This window comes from Asparagus officinalis, chromosome 8 (genome assembly GCF_001876935.1).
Source record: "Asparagus officinalis chromosome 8, Aspof.V1, whole genome shotgun sequence".
NCBI classification, from domain to species: Eukaryota; Viridiplantae; Streptophyta; class Magnoliopsida; order Asparagales; family Asparagaceae; genus Asparagus; species Asparagus officinalis.
In genome coordinates this window covers 80,868,093-80,879,257 of record NC_033801.1, presented here as the reverse complement: position 1 = coordinate 80,879,257, position 11,165 = coordinate 80,868,093, and the positions used below count along the sequence as shown (strand labels likewise).

Below are 11,165 nucleotides of genomic sequence, written 5' to 3'. Positions count from 1 at the left end.
TTACCTCATCTTCAAATCAATGTACTTATTAAACATCACTAGCGCTTGATATTATGGAAATGGCTCGATTACAAGTATTCTAGCAGCAATTAACATATATTTATATATGAAAAAAATTTCATTGAAGCCATTGAATCTACGTACAACACAGAATCATAAATATATATGAGCTATAGGTACAGTTATTTTCCAACATCAAGAAAAGAATTGTAAATAAAAAATTACTTAAAACATGAGATGCATATGATTGTAGCATTCACATGCACACAAACTTTAACACACTTTTACAATTGACTTTAACCATCAAGTAATTGACATCCAGAAAAAAAAAATTAGACAACGAAGTAAAAACACTAGTACATAAAGCATTAATTAAAGCCAATAGTCTGATATAACACAATACACCATATTTCAACACAACATAGCTTAAACAAAACAAAGATCACAAACAAACCGTACATGAAGACAACCAAAATAACAATCATCAAAATAAAAAATAGAAGAATGCAGCTAGGAACTTTTCTCAGTACTTCTCACCGGTGTAAAAAATCATCACTGCATCAAAAAGGAAACCAAATAGGATAACTACCAAAACTTGATTAAAAAACTCCAATCAAGTATAGTGAATAATGTGTAGGAGGCAAGTCATACCTTACAAAGTCTCCTCATTTTAGCTCTCCACCCAAAAACCTCCTCACAAATTCCTCCTTTCTCTCGACCTTTTTCAAAAACATTGTCATGCCTCTAGAACAGGTAAACCATCTTGAAAAGCTGCAGACCATCAATCTCAAGTTATGCATTTATAATGTGACTAAATTGTTAAATTATTTGCTTATTCATTATGCAGGTTCTAGCAAGGTAGTAGTTCGCGGTACTTTTTGAGGAGGCCAACAACAGAGGAGGCAAGCTTTTAGCAATAGCAAACAAGGCTATCACAGAAGATTTGCATGAATGAGGATTCAAACTCTTACTTCAAGAAGGCAGACAATCAATCTGTATGAAATTTGAATGTGATTTTATTAAATTAAAAATTGAAGAAAACAACCTTTTCCAATTTTATCATTGTATTTCTTTTGAGGAATTTTACCTCAAAAGTTGTCATGTCAATAACTCTCTTAATACATGTATAATTGTTAGCAAGCTTTCATTCAATTTTATTTAGCTTGGTGAGCATGAGAGCAATAAAAAAGTTTCAATAGGAATGCATAGATGTTGCTTGCAAAATGAAAGCAAAGAACAAAGAAATGTCCATTAAATGCAAACCTGCAGTGAAGTTATTTACTCAAATAAGCTTCCGTTCTAGCATGCTACAAAGTATATAATTAGCAAGATATTGATACATATGTAAGGAGGTATCTTTTGAAGGAAAGTTTGGCGCAAACATGCCATCAAGTTAATGAATCGCATGATACACAGATTAATATCCCTTTATTCATAGTCATAAATCAAATAATGAAACAAATGACTTCATGACCAGGTTGACCAACAAGTTTGAGCAGGTACACAAGGATAACAATTGAAAAATCACCATACATAGATACCTGAGAGTACCAAACAGTAATAACCAGAAAAAACTGAAACAAGATTCAGGATGCTGCTTATTTTTAATGAAGAAAGGGTTACGGGTCTCTTAAGTGATATACCATGACAGGACAAAGATCAACCATCTTTGCTTCCTTTGCTCTTCGTAAAATATAACGGTGACCATCACCATAAGCAATTTTTCAAATATCCTATTATCATCTCAACAAGCATCGTTATCTTTTCTAATTAGTTACCGCAAAGTTTGACAGTGAATCTCATGGCTCCAACTATTAATTGTTCTTCTGTATCCGTCTTCAGAAAGTTTTAGCCATAGTTTCCCTGTCATCATAATTCATATAGCCTATGTCCTGCTATACGTCCACTTACAAATCAAACATAAAGGAACATTATTCTCAACCTCTCAAGTTAGCCTTTTTGTTGACACAGTTGATCTCTGTTTATGTAAATCACCATTTTGCTTGTTCCAGTTCTCTAACGACCGCGATCTCAAGTTAGCCTTCTAAAATTTAGCCTTCTAAAATAAGCAGTTATCCATGAAAGAGTGCATTATATGGTTCATAAAACAATTTACAACACTATCCAAATGCATATTTTTAATATATCTTCTTGTAAATATAAGTTAAAGGACAAGTATATTTCTCCGTGGATCTTCCAATTATTTCCTTTTTACACAAAATTGCTACTCTCAATTTAACATCATTAACTAATAAACATCTGCTTCAAACTTTTGATGAGTTTTTTAGAGATAAGATACAAATCACAGGAAAAAACATGAAGCTAACATCATACAAAATAAGAAACTGATTCAAAATTGACAAATCACACCAAAATCTTGAACAATTCAACCGAGAAATTATGGGCTTTAGGGATTGTTTTCACCTGAATGAACCCAAATTGATAAACACGATAAAAAAAGATTTTTTGGGTCTTCAAATACCGACAACAAGGGGTTACCGAGTTCCTCTTTTAGATCAAAAATCTAGGCTTTGAATTTTCTGTTATTTTTAGAAGAGAGAAGAAGAGATTGGAATTTGTTTTGATGGGGGGCTCGGGTAATGGGTTTTGGGGTAGTTTTTGTGTGTTGTATCTTCGCAAGAGAAGACTTCACTATTTATAGAGAGGCTACCCATCCTCTCTATCCCCTCAATTACTACCTCTAAAAAGAGATTCTCTCAACAACCCACTTCTCCATAGTTCTCTCAATAGAGAATAGTTGATTTAGTCACACAAGACAAAGTCAAATTAATATCTCACACTTGACCAAATTAACCAAGTGATATGACTCCCACTATCTGTGAGATCCATATTTCTACGTAGTTACTATTACTCCTACTTTTTGTAGAGAGTAACTTTTATTTTATTATTTATGAAATTTTACTTGGACTTATTTATTTCTAAGTCCTATCAAACTTACATGTTTGATAAAAGATTCTACTGGTATTTGTTTTGTTAAATGATCAACAATCATATCTATAGTAGAGATATAAGTCACATTAACTTCTCCCTCCTTTTCTACAATATCTCGAATATAGTGATACTAGATCTCAATGTGTTTTTCTTTGGAGCTATTCGGTCCACCATTGATCAAGCTAATTGTTGCTTGATTATCATAATAAATATCAACATGTCCTTCTAACAAATTAAGATCTAGATTAATCAAAACTGTCTTATCAAGGTTGTATGTGTAGTTGCCATACTACAAGCTATATATTCAGTTTCTTGTGTGTATCTAGCAACACACCATTGTTTCTTACTACTCCAAGAATGAGCTCATACTCCAAAGATAAATAAGTGTCCCGAGGTGGACTTTCCATCATCTTTATCGAACGCTTGGGACCGTTGAAGGAACCCCGAGCAAACATCCAGACTGGGGGTCGTACGCGACCTCCTAACAAGTTGATTCCTGTAACCGCTCGCTTGGGGGTGCGTATAGAAGGCCAGGAGTCCATTAAGGTTTTACCCTAAGAAAAGTGTGATTCCAAACGAATGACTCCTGCAGACGCCAACAAGGCATTGTTTACTCAGAAGAAAATACGTCAAGCAGACGAACGCGTTATACCTGAGAATTTATGTAAACAGCCGATTGGTTACTCTGATCGCAACGTCGATGAGTTGTACTGTCGGGCTGAGGATACAAATAAATCTCAAAAGAGAGGTACCCGAAAAGCAGACTCTCACTGTCTGTGTACAAAAATTATCAGGATAGTATTATCAGTGTGTAGCTACCCTAGGACCACTCCACAGTTGGTCTCAGTATTTGAGAGGATCTCCACTGAAGCATCAAAGCCCAAATCAAGACATTTTCGCAAAAAACGATCGGTTGTTCAAGATGACGAACTCCCAGCAATTACAATCAACGTGGTCGATAAGGGGAAGTCTCTGATTAGTTCGAATAGCTCCAACCCCAATTTCACTCCAGGAAGAAGAGTCAATTTGGGGATAGCCCAACTAATGTCTCGGCTCCAGTTAGAAGCCGTCAGGCCTGAACAACCCGTAGTCACCACCCACATGGTTGATAAGGGAAAATCGACTCGACCTTCAAGTTTAGACCCCCTCATTTCGCATCGTCTGACTCGGCTAAGTACGGGAACTACTAGACGCACGGTGATACGAGTTGCCGTGCGAGCACTCTTGATCGTGGAATTATCAAGAGTGGGTAAAGAAGAAAACGACTGAAGAACACAAGAGTTATAATTAGGACGAAGGAAAATACCTTCTCTAGATTATGAGAATCAATTCGATTTACAAAATCTCTCTCTCTCACAATCTTTCTAGATCAAAAACCAACCTCCCTGATCTCTTTTCTGATTACAATCTCAGTTTTTCTACCCTAGAAAAGTCGTGCTTCTATTTATACTAAACAGAAATCCCAACTGGAGCAGGAAACAGACCTAGGCCCGGAACCGCTACGCGGTCGACCGCAGTGCCCAAGGCGGTCGACCGGTCAGAACGACGAAAAACTAGAAAATCGATTACAGTGTTTTCGGTCGACCACAGCGCCACCATCGGTCGACCGCTCTTAGTCCTGAGACATAGTCTGGGTCTGTGCACTAAGCGGTCAACCGTTAGAACTTCAGCTGAGGGAACTCGCGAGCCCCTCCTTCTCTGTTGAACCACTTGGCCTTGCTAGGGACCTGACCTTGACGTCCAATGAGAAACGACTCCTTCTCCCCCCGCCTCGTCTTGGTCGTCTTCCGTTCCAAAATGCAATCTTCTTTCAGTGGCTCATCTCTATCAAACCACAAGTCTTCAACATGCGGTAAGATCATCTTGTCATCACCTTCATCATCCAATAATGGAGGCTCAAACAACTTCAAGTACTCGGCATTGATCACCGAATACATGCCTAAGTAAGGTGGCAAATCTAAACAAAAAGCGTTGTTGTCAATCTAATCGATAATCCGAAATGGACCATAATGAATAGGCTTCAACTTCTTCCCTTCTCCTTTGAGCCTCTCCTTACTCAATTTTAGCCATACCATATCGCCTTTACCAAAGTTACAAGGAACCCGATGTTGATCATGCTTCGCTTTGTACTTAGCTTGCGATTTCTTCAATTGAGCTTCAACCATGGCATAAATATTTGCAATCTTCTCGAGAAATCGCTGAGCACGTTGTCTTTCACTCCCCTTCTTGCCGTCCACTGTGGCTTCACTAGAAAACACAAGATCGAACGGGCTCGGCGGTAAAAATCCATAACAAGTCTCAAACGGTGACTTTCCGGAAGATCCATGAATTGCCCGTTTAAAAGCAAACTGCAAATATGGTAAACTCTCATCCCAAGTCTTAGGATGCCTAGAATTATACCCCCGCAACATATGCACCATAGTCCGGTTGACTACCTCCGTTTGTCCGCTGTTTGTGGGATGAAAGGCCGTGCTCTTCTTCAATTTAGTGTCCATCAAACTCCACAAAGAATCCCAAAAATGCCCGAGAAAACGGCTATCCCGATCCGAAATAATCGAACTCGGCAACCCAAAGTGCTTCCACACATGTTCGAAGAACAATTGTGCTGCACCCGCTCCCGTCACGGTCTTCTTACAAGGAATCAATATCACCATCTTGCTGAACCAGTCCACCACAACGTACAAATAGTCATGCCCATGCTTCGTAGTCGGCAACCCTCCTAGAAAATCCATAGAAATGCTCTCCCACGGCCTAGAAGGAACCGATAATGGTAGGTACAATCCCCTCTTTCTGTTAGAAGGCTTAGAAATACAGCATAACTTACACCCTCCAACATACTTGGTCACATCATCAAGCATCCAAGGCCAAAACACATGTCGCCGTAGATTGAGAAGCGTTTTCTGAATGCCAAAATGCCCTTGCACACGCGAGGAATGCGCTTCCCGAATCCACTGCAACCTATCACCATCTTCCGGAATGCATAGTGATGTCCCATGATACAACAAACCATCTTCTCCAAGTGCATACTCCCCCCTTCGACCAGCCTTCGCCTGCTCAAACACACTACCGAAGTCCCTACTGGATGCATACAGCTGTACATACTCCATAGGAACCAAGGGCTGAATATGCGTCGCCACCAATAAAGACCTTATCGGCGGACGAGATAACATATCAGCCAACTTGTTCGTCGCCCCCTTCTTGTACTGTGTCGTGCCTGCTGTAGCTTTGTTTGGGCATGTAAGAACTCCAACGGCTTATGATCCGAATGCACGACCACCTCCTTCCCTAACAAGTACACCCTCCAATGCTTAATTGCTTGATATAGTGCATAGAACTCCTTGTCGTAGGTTGGGTAGTTCGCAATAGCACCCGAAAACTTCTCAGAATGGTATTCTACCGGTTTCCCATCCTGGATCAACACCGCGCCAATCGCATAATTAGATGCGTCGGTCTCTACCTCGAAAGTCCGCTGCAAATTCGGCAACGCCAACACCGGTGCCTCCAAGATCTTCCTTTTTAGCAACTGAAAAGCCTCCTCATGCGTCCTTCCCCACTCAAACTGAACTTTAGCCTTTGTGAGGCTATGTAACGGTGCCGCATAAGCTGAAAAATGTCGAATGAACTTGCGCAAATACTGGCAAGCCCCGATGAAGCCCTCACCTCAGTCACTGTCTTCGGCGTCGGCCACTTTGTGATCACCTCCACCTTGCCTGGATCTATCCTCCGCTGGCCCTTCCCTACGATGAAGCCGAGATACACCAACTCGTCCTTCCCGAACTCGCACTTTTTCCTGTTGAGCTTCATCTGTCCATCCTGCAACACTTCAAATACCTTCTCAACATGAACAAGATGCTCCTCCCAAGTCCTGATGTACACCAAGATATCATCAAGGTAAACTATCACAAAATCCTCTATAAAGGGTCGTAAGAAATCATTCATAAGCCTCATAAAGGTAGCCGGAGCATTGCACAATCCAAACGGCATCACTAACCACTCGAACAGGCCTTGCTTGGTCTTGAACGCAGTCTTCCAAGTGTCTTCCTCCCGAATCCTCACCTGATGGTAACCAGACTTCAAATCCAGCTTAGTGAAAAACCTCGCTCCCTCCAACTGGTCCATAAGATCATCGATCCGCGGTAATGGGTAGCGATTCTTGATGGTTATCTTGTTGAGCGCCCGGTAATCCACGCACATGCGCCAGCCTCTATACTGTTTGGGCACCAACAACACAGGTGACCCGCAAGGTGAACAACTCGGCATAATCACTCCCGCCTCCAAGAGCTCCTGAACCTGCTTCTTGATCTCCTCGGACTCCAGTACTGATGTGCGGTATAGGCCTATATTAGGTAAGGAACTCTCCCCGGTCAACATAATCTCATGCTCTACACCTCGACGTGGTGGTAGTCCCGTGATCTCCAAAAACAAGTCTGCATACTTGACCTTCAACCTATCAAGATCTCCCTCCTGGAGCTTTCTCAAGGTGGACAAGCACATCCTACTCAGCTGCTCTTCATACGGCCGAATGAACAACAAAACGAACTTCCTACCCGTGTTCACTAACCTCTTAGCCCGAGTCACTGTCACCAAGCTCGTCTCCTGTGGAAGAGATGCTGAACGAAAAATAAATTGCTCGCCATCCTTGTTGAACGTGTACTTTTGGGCTCGCTGATCATATACTGCGTATCTATCCCACAAATAAGGATTGCCCAAAATAACTTGGCAAACATCCAACGGAACCACGTCGCATGTGACCTCGTCAATATACGACTCATGGAGTGCAAATTTGAATGAACACTGGTTCACCACACTCAATCCCGCCTCCTTCTGAATCCACCCTAATGGATAGGGCTTTGGATGCTTCACCGTCTTCAATCCCAGCTTCTGTACTAATGCCTCAGATATCAGATTTTTCTGACTTCCTGGATCTACAATAGCATCCACTAAACTGGTCTTGACCTGCAATTTCAGAACAAAGAGCTGCTCCCTCGGGTCGTCATCTTCTTTGGTGGCCTGCTTCCCCGCCATAAGGTTGAGACTGCTATTGGGTTCGGTCATCCCGGGAACCTCCTTCGGACCCTGTGCTATCACATACGTCTTCTTCTCCTCATTCTTCTTCAATCCTTTTGGCTTCAGATGAGGATACTTATCCCAGCAACGATCAGCCACATGCCCTGTCTGCTTGCAGTGATTGCATGTCAATCCTGCTTTCCCCGAGTCAACCTTCTTCTTCTCATCCTTAGACTGAGAGCCACCCGTCTTGCTCCCCGATGGTTTGGAATCCCCCTTTGTCTCGTTGCCCTTCTTCTGCCGGCCCCCAATGGCAATGGCCTTCACGCTCGCCTCTGCGATTGTCTCCACTGAAAATAGCTTCATCTCCTTCCGGATGTAATCATTCAGACCTGCCATGTACTTCATGAAGATGGGGTACTTGGACGTTGCGATGTTTAGAACTATTGCCTGTTGCTGGAACTCCATCGTGTACTCTTGAACGGTCTGATTAAATTTTTGGTGCAAGCCATACCACTTGTACCAACGCTCCTTAAGGAACCCCACTGGATAAAATTGCTTCCGATGTAGCTCCTTGAACTTGTTCCACGACGCCGCTTTCTTCTCCTATTTGCAATAGGATTTCCACCACGTCAACGCGTCCCCTGAAAGCTTCAATATCGCGAACACTATTTTCTCCTTGGACGAATATCAATAGAGAGTGAAGTACATCTCCATGCGTTCGATCCAATCATCAAGCTTCTCCACATTGATACTCCCATCATAAACAGGAATCTCAACCTTGAAGTCAATCTTCAGATTCTGGTAATGATTCTTACCCCCTTGATGTCCAGTAGTCTTAACAATCTCAGTCTCCCCCTCTGAATCAGCTTTCTCGCTCTCCTCATCGGATTCGAAGAGTCCCTTCTTGCCCTTCGAAGAAGATTCCTCCTTTTTGTCTCCTCCGTTGATGAGACCCACGAGTTGGGTAAGAGTCGTCCCGATCGTCTCAATCTGTCTCTCCATGGCATCAAGTCTCGCTGAATTATCTGCTTCAGTCATCTTCTCCTTCCTTAATTTCTGGACTCTCTCCAAAGAAATAAGGATCTCGCCAAGCTTCTTGTACTGTGAGCGAGTAAGGACCATACACAGTTCCCCCCTTCACAGGATCTAGTGCTCTGATACCAACTTGATACGAGTTGCCGTGCGAGCACTCTTGATCGCGGAATTATCAAGAGTGAGTAAAGAAGAAAACGACTGAAAAACACAAGAGTTATAATTAGGGCGAAGGAAAATACATTCTCTAGATTATGAGAATCAATTGGATTTACAAAATCTCTCTCCCACAATCTCTCTATATCAAAGGACAACCTCCCTGATCTCTTTTCTGATTACAATCTCAGTTTTTCTACCCTAGAAAAGTCGTGCTTCTATTTATACTAAACAGAAATCCCAACTGGAGTAGGAAACAGACCCAGGCCCGGAACCGCTACGCGGTCGATCGCAGTGCCCAAGGCGGTCGACCGGTTAGAACGACGAAAAACTGGAAAATCGATTACAGTGTTTCCGGTCGACCGTAGCGCCACCATCGCTCGACCGCTCTCAGTCCTGAGACATAGTCTGGGTATGTGCACTAAGCGGTTGACCGCCGTGACCAAGCCGATCGACCGGCCAGAGTCCAACTGTACTTCCTGCAGTTTTGACGAATCCTTCGACTTCGTCGCCTCCAATGACCTCGTCCACGACTCCTCTACTCTTTTCTCAAGATACCATGAGAATCATCTATCCTCAAGCTCCTATGAGGTTCGCTAAGCTCCCGAAGAGAAGATACACTCGTATCACAGGGACTATCTGAGGATGGATAGAGAACTATCCTCAGACGATGAAGTGTCAGACGCTTGCTCGGCAGCTATGAGGTTCGCTAAGCTCCCGAAGAGAAGATACACTCGTATCACAGGGACTATCTGAGGATGGATAGAGAACTATCCTCAGCAAGCATTCAAAATCGAAATGAAAATGACTATGCAGGAGATGAGACAAATGCACGACCAACAGATCTGAGCCTTGTCGAATCAGATAGTTGAATCCAGCCGTCATGATGATATCAGCCAAGCAGCTAGCGATTCAGATGTGGATGAACACATCAATGCTGATAACCCCTCTGTTGACCAAAATGCTGGGGGTGGTCCCACCAATGATGATAACACTGGTGGTAACCCTATTATTCCTCTCGAAAATCGTCCAAAACATGATACAGACGAGGATTTCCTCTTAAGAATCGTCCAAAGCCCGATACGAGCGAGGACGAAAAGATGAATGGCCTAGAGAGAAAAGTCAACGCTCTGATGTCTGATCGAGAGGTGAAAAGTATTAGCATTCCATGTCCTTACCCGAGAGAGTGGGATTCGATCTCGTATCCGGCGAAGTTCAACCTGATCAACTTTACGTCGTTCGATGGGAAGGGCTCGCCCACTCAGCATCTAATCTACTTTAAGGCCCACTTGAGCATGATCTCTGGCAATGAAGCCTTGATGGTTCGGTCATTCGTCGGCACCCTTCGCGGGCCAGCCTTCGATTGGTACCGTCGTCTCAAGCCTGGAAGCATCAACAGCTGGGACGATATGGAAAGCTCACTCCTCGGTAACTTCTTTGACGATGACGCCGAGATATCCATCAGGACACTCTTCGATGAGAAGTAATAAGATGAAGAGACAGTCGACGATTTCATCAAACGATTCTGGAATAAGGCGATGAACTGTCGAGATCCGATCACGAAAGACTTCATCCTCCAGACATGTCATAACAACTTATCTATTGAGATATTGGAAGTTATGGGAGTCGCACCGTACAACACTTGGAAAGACTTGAAGGTGTGTGGCGAATAAGCCGGACGCTTCCTCAGAAGGAAGAAAACCGAAAGAAGCCAGCAGTCAAGGCCTGTGGTTGCTAGTGATAATAATCAGACGTCACAACAACAACCTCAAAAGCAATAAAGGACTCCAGATTCGAGACTCCAAAAAGAGTAATCTTTCAAGGATGAGGAAGTTCTGGATATTTTCGAATACCTCCTGAATAATAGTGAGATTGAGCTACCACCTATTAAAGATTAGGAGGGAGCTAAGAGGATTACGGACCCAAACTACTGTACGTACCACAGGAGAGTTCTACATCCTACTGAGGTTTGTTTCAGTCTAAAGAACAAGATTCAAGATCTAATTGACTCTGGC

General features: G+C 42.7%; 1 long non-coding RNA gene across 1 annotated transcript; it reads right to left on the bottom strand.

Annotated features, from left to right (window-relative positions):
* Positions 331-2,614, bottom strand: LOC109822067. Its single transcript, XR_002242005.1, has 3 exons — positions 2,425-2,614; positions 652-771; positions 331-555 (listed from the first exon to the last, which is right to left on the bottom strand). It is a non-coding gene; the product is annotated as an uncharacterized LOC109822067 (long non-coding RNA).